Source organism: Octodon degus, unplaced genomic scaffold, assembly GCF_000260255.1.
Source record: "Octodon degus isolate 3935 unplaced genomic scaffold, OctDeg1.0 scaffold00012, whole genome shotgun sequence".
Classification (NCBI taxonomy): domain Eukaryota; kingdom Metazoa; phylum Chordata; class Mammalia; order Rodentia; family Octodontidae; genus Octodon; species Octodon degus.
Window position 1 is genome coordinate 6,719,849 of NW_004524588.1, and position 5,673 is coordinate 6,725,521.

Below are 5,673 nucleotides of genomic sequence, written 5' to 3' on the forward strand. Positions count from 1 at the left end.
TTGGACAGTTTTTATTGTTATATTCAGTTATGTTTGTAAATAATTCATTTTCAATTTGCAATCTATTAAAATATAACAAAAAAAAAGAAACTTAAATTGACTGTTCATTGCTTAGAGATCAAATAAGTCCTTATCTATTAAAGGCCTTTCACAACTGTGAGTGGTACCACTTGCTTGTAATGTAAGCTGCCTAGGAGGCTGAGGCAAGAGGATCGCAAAATCAAGCCTGGCCTGGGCAATGTAGTAATTTAAAGAGATCATAGCTCAAAATTTAAAAAAATTCAAAGGGCTTGTGGTGTAGTGCATTGAGGAAACGCTGGGTTCAATCCGTAGTACTGAAAAAATAAATAAGAAGGGAATAGAAAGGCATTTTTTATAATCTGCCACCTGCCCCAGCTTCATATATTAGTGACATTTTTTCTCTGCTTTTTTCCCCAGTCCAGCAAAGCAGGTCTATTCCTTTGTTCCTCAAACACACCATGTTCATTCTTTATCCTTCCTGCAGCACCCACTGCCTCCTTATCCAGTTTCCCAGAGCCCAGTATTGTCTGTAAGATTCCTGACATCTGCCGTACCCTTAAGATTGGCTGCTCCTTCTCTACGGTCACTGCTCAATGCAAATTAGATCACAATGAGACTATGATGAGAAAGCAAGAATTATCTACATCTTCCACCTCCACCCTTGGAATTGAGAATGGTAAAGAGATGTTGGATGAGGGATAAGGCAAAGGGCAAACCATTTCAAAGGGGAAATAAAGCTTTGCCTTTTAGTTCTTGGGAGAAACAGAGAAATACCTGTGTTCACAACTGATCCAGAACCACTTGCATTACAATTTCTCCATTTATGGTTATATGCGATCTCCCAAAATATGAGCCCTTAATGACAGGGTCATTTCTTTTTGTGTTTTTTTAAATTGGTCTATATTGGCCATGCATGATGATCATATTCATCATAGGGAATTTGACAGGGTCATTTCTGATCTATTTTTATCCCCATCATTAAGAAAAGCTTTGATGACCTACCAATGTACTCATTTGTTTGCTCATTGTTGTAATATGTTAGTGACAATGACATTAACACACCAAACCCAGCTGTAGCCTCCACCGTTCACGAGGCTATTATACACACAATGAGGATTTAATCAAGCTCAATAGTCACATATTTCTTTAAAATTTATTTTAGCTCAGTATGTGTTAGCCTAATTATTCCCCAGTGTTGGCTATATAGACTCACCTAATCTCCTTCATTTCTTGACCTCCAAAGCTCACCTTTCTAGCACCACTGTTATGTGTATGCCAAACAGGACTCATAGTACTCTAAGCCCTTTTAGATGTCTGTGGTTTCTGGGAAAGAATTCCTGCTACCAGTGGCCCAAAGCCTACTTCATTCCAAGGTGTACAGTCACAGCCATATGGCCAGAGGAGTCAGCTTCCACCAGGAACCAAAGCCATGGCCTGGAATCAATTCAAGGGGTGGCTCATTTTCCTTCAAGGATGATTTCCTGAGAAACTAGACATCTATACAAGAGACAGTTTATAAAAAAACTCCATGCTGAAATTTATGATACATTTTTGGATTATCTTAGTTAATTTGTACTTAGTTGGGTTCTAGGCTTGCAAATTTCTACCCAAACCTTCTATTCAATGACTATTCAAAATTCAGAGTTCAACACATATTTGGAAATCTGAAGAATTTGTGGGTGATGAATTTAGACTGCTATATCCCAAGATGCTAGCAGCTAAGCTGTCTTGAGGGAGGTGAGTTCTTTGCTCAATTCTGGGGCAAGAATTTTAGCTTAAAATGACCCTGAGCACTGATCTGAATCTGAAGTCTCAGACAATGTGTCAGCACATATTCAACCTGGAGACCCTAAAAGATCTTTTCTTGTTTTTTGTTTTGTTTTGTTTTGGGGTTTTTTGGTACTAGAGATAGAACTCAGGACCTTTGTGCTTGCCAGACAGGTGCTTATGCCGCTGAGCTGTCTCCTCAAGATCATTTTAAAAAATTGTTATATCTAGCTCAATATTTGACTTTTTACATTTGGTGCCCTTTCTATATAGTTTCTTTCTTTCAGTTTTCTGGTTTCTCCCCTTGCCCCACAGTTAAATTCATTTTGTCCCCATACATATTGTATCAACTGTCAAGTACATAAATGCCTCCTTTTTTGCCTTGTCAGTGACATAAATTTCCTGTAATGTAACCTGACAAAGTCATTGTATTAGAAATGTCATTCATTTCTTTCACTGAGTCATGTATTTTGAGTCTCTTTCAAAGGTTCAGTATCTTGCTCAAACACATTCCTTTGTCTACCCAACATTTTTCTTTCCCACACAGATCATGTGTTTCAATATGACATTATAAAATTGCTTTTAAAAAGACTATTCAGCTGTTAAAAGTGCTGATAGTATCTTGGACCTAATAATGACTGAGCTACTTATTTTTTTAAAAAACTGTATATATATATATATATATATATATATATATATATATATATATATGCAATACATAAGCACCTTTCAACCATGTTTAAACACAGACTCATCCACAGTCATATATTTAGATTAACTCTTGCTACATAGACCCAATCTCTTACCTTTCTATATTCCCCCTCTTCTACTTTTAATTAGATTCTTCACCATAGAACCATAGCACATGGAAGGATTGCTTTTGTGCCCATCACTATCTGGAATAGCCTGCATACTGGGCTACCATTATGAACACAACTACTATTCATAGAGCAGTGCAAAATACTTTTCTATCATGTCCTCTGACTTGAGAATACACGGCAAGCCTTATACAGTCACCTTCAAGTCACATTCTTCTAAGAACCCCACTTCTTCTTTCCTCCTCTGTCCTTCAGCACTGCAGTATGCACCCTTCCCCCCGCCAAGACCTTCACTCTATTTTGAGAGGGCAAAGGCGAATGGCTGATTCTTCACAGTCCTTTGTGGAGTAGGCTTTGGCATCTCAGGCTCTTCCAACCAGAGCAATTATAACAAAAACAAACCTTTCTCTGATGCTAGTCATTTTCTCAAAGCTAAAATTCAATGCACAATCCTGCTATAAAGAACGTGAAGCAAAGATAGAAACAGACGAAGAATACAGACAACACTCTCCTATCGCAAATATATAACAGGCGCCTGCATGTAGCAGGTGCAGATGCCCAGAGTCTTGGAGCCCAGCTCAGGGTAATGGTGCCTAATACTGACCAGAGTAAAATTCTGACTGCTGTAATCCTTCAGACTTAAAGAAAACAAGGGAGATCCCTGGACAGGTTTTCAGACTTTGAGAAAATTGTCCAAGAATGCCTTCAGGAACATAATCTAGCTTTAATGTCAGGAATACGAATTCTGGGCTGTAGGCAAAATCTGACCAATACATGAAACTCAACAGCAAAATGTGACTAACCAAGGAATATGGAACAATGGCACATATAAAACTGAAATAAGAAGAGGTCAATGCTAGCTTCAATGTTGACAGGAGTTCAGGATTATAGCAGCCTACAATAAATCCCTTAACCCGAAGGATCTTCCTAAATTTAGGCTATAAACATTATAAGGTTAAGGACCCAGGGATCTCACTGGAGGAGAAAATCTGCTAACAGGCCCTAAGTTCCCCTGTTGCTGTGTGTATAGTACGAAGGGAATGAGACTCTCACTGGTTTTTACCTGGGCTATTTTTCAGACTTAGGTTCGTACCAATTAACCTTGGGAGGATGAGGTAATGTCTTCCCTTGGATAAAAAACAGGCTTTTTACCATGCACTCTGAAAGCAATAAATTCTCCAACCAGTGTTCCTCTCTGCAGTGAGTGTGTGGGCATCAGATAGGCCTCCTGCGTCATTGCCACAGAATTTGGAGGTCCTCGGATACCAACCCAAGCAAGCATGAAGCTCATACCGCCTGCTGAGTCATAAGTGATAAAGCCCTCTGTCTCTGGCTCCGGGTCTCTTATTATTTTCAAGCATCCATGACACAATACCAGGGTGGCCAGAAGCTTACATTAGAGCACTCTGTGGCCTAGCCGCAGTGCCCAGTACTTCCACCCACGGCACGCAGAACAGTTTTGAAAAAAAGTGTATCAATTTGCTAAATGAGTCCATCACTAAAAAAAAGTATTTGAGTTTTATTGCATAGTATCTATCAGTTATTACTGGAATACAACCAGTTTTACAAAACAACAATATTTTATTTTTTTTTTAATTTTATTTGTGTGTGTGTGTGTGTGTGTGTGTGTGTGTGTGTGTGTATGTGGCCAGCTCAGCCCACCAGGGGGTGGGGCTGGCTGGCATGTGGTGCTGGGGGATTGAACTGCAGTCCCTGTGCTTTGCTAAGCTTGTTCTAAGTAGGTGCTTTAGACCACTGAGCCATCTGACCAGCCCCATAACAACAATATTTTAAAAGGATCAAGTTGAAGAAAGGCATTACTTTGCTTCACAGCAAAGCTACCATAATTTTTTTTTTCTCGCAATGCCTTCAGGGCAGGTTTGGCTGGCTTGAGTTGTGGGGATCCAACCACAGCATCCTGAGCCTGACTGCTTTGTTGAAGCAGCCACTTAAAGAACTGAGCTGAGGGGCAGGCCCCCAAAGCTATTACAATTAAGAGAGCAAATTTTTAAAAATTATTTCGTTGTTTATTTAGCTGTTATAGGGTCTTACTATATAGCTTGATCACATAGTGATCTTCCTAAGACAGCACATATTAATTCAAATTAAGTTACAGTTGTAAATGTAAAACTTCAAATGAACATAATAAAGTTGAAAATAATAAATTTATTCTTAAACATTAGTGACTTAAGCAGTAGGTTCATACTGAAAATAATACAATTGTAAAACATTTATAGAAAGAATGTTATAACCAATAAATGGAAATTATTCATGATGTATTTATAGAAATTTTTACATTTCGTCATTTAAATTACTAACAATATAGAAATATTTTTATTCTTTTAATGTTATTCCTAGAGAAATTATCTGCATGTGTGATACCTGACTCTCATGAAATATCACTAAATAGCTGTGAAATAAACATACGCAAACTACCAAAAAAAAGTGTTTAAATTTACCTTACTGCTAGCTTCCTTTGTGAGCACCAAATTTGTCAATACGTATTTATGAAATTACATGGCAGATTCTCTTACTAATTTAAAGTTTGTGCTTCAGTCATTGGTCACTGTCCACATTCAAATAAAATGGCACTACTGGGACTTCCAACAAGAAATACTTCTAATAATTTCTGAATACTTGTCAAATTATATGTTAATAAGTGGTCATAGAATATTTTAAAAAGCATCAAGTATCTGTATATACAAAATAATTAGGATAGATATACAGCTACTTTCTCTTAATTCAATGAGAGGAAAGATTTATACTAATAGTGTTTGGACAGGATACCATATCTGCATCTTGTACTATGAATAACCAATGTGAAGACAACAATATGCAATGTATTAATTATTGTAACTTTCCTACTAACCTGTTTTGAAACTGTCTCATTGCTATTTCTCAATAAAATTATTTAATTGCATTACATATAATATTTTTAATTTATCAGTATAACATAAAAACTGGTCATTCTATGATGACAATGACTCACAAGCAATAAAGGAATGCAAAAGTCTACTCACCACTCATTTTTCAGTCTATTCAAACCAGAATAGGGATCAGGAAGCTT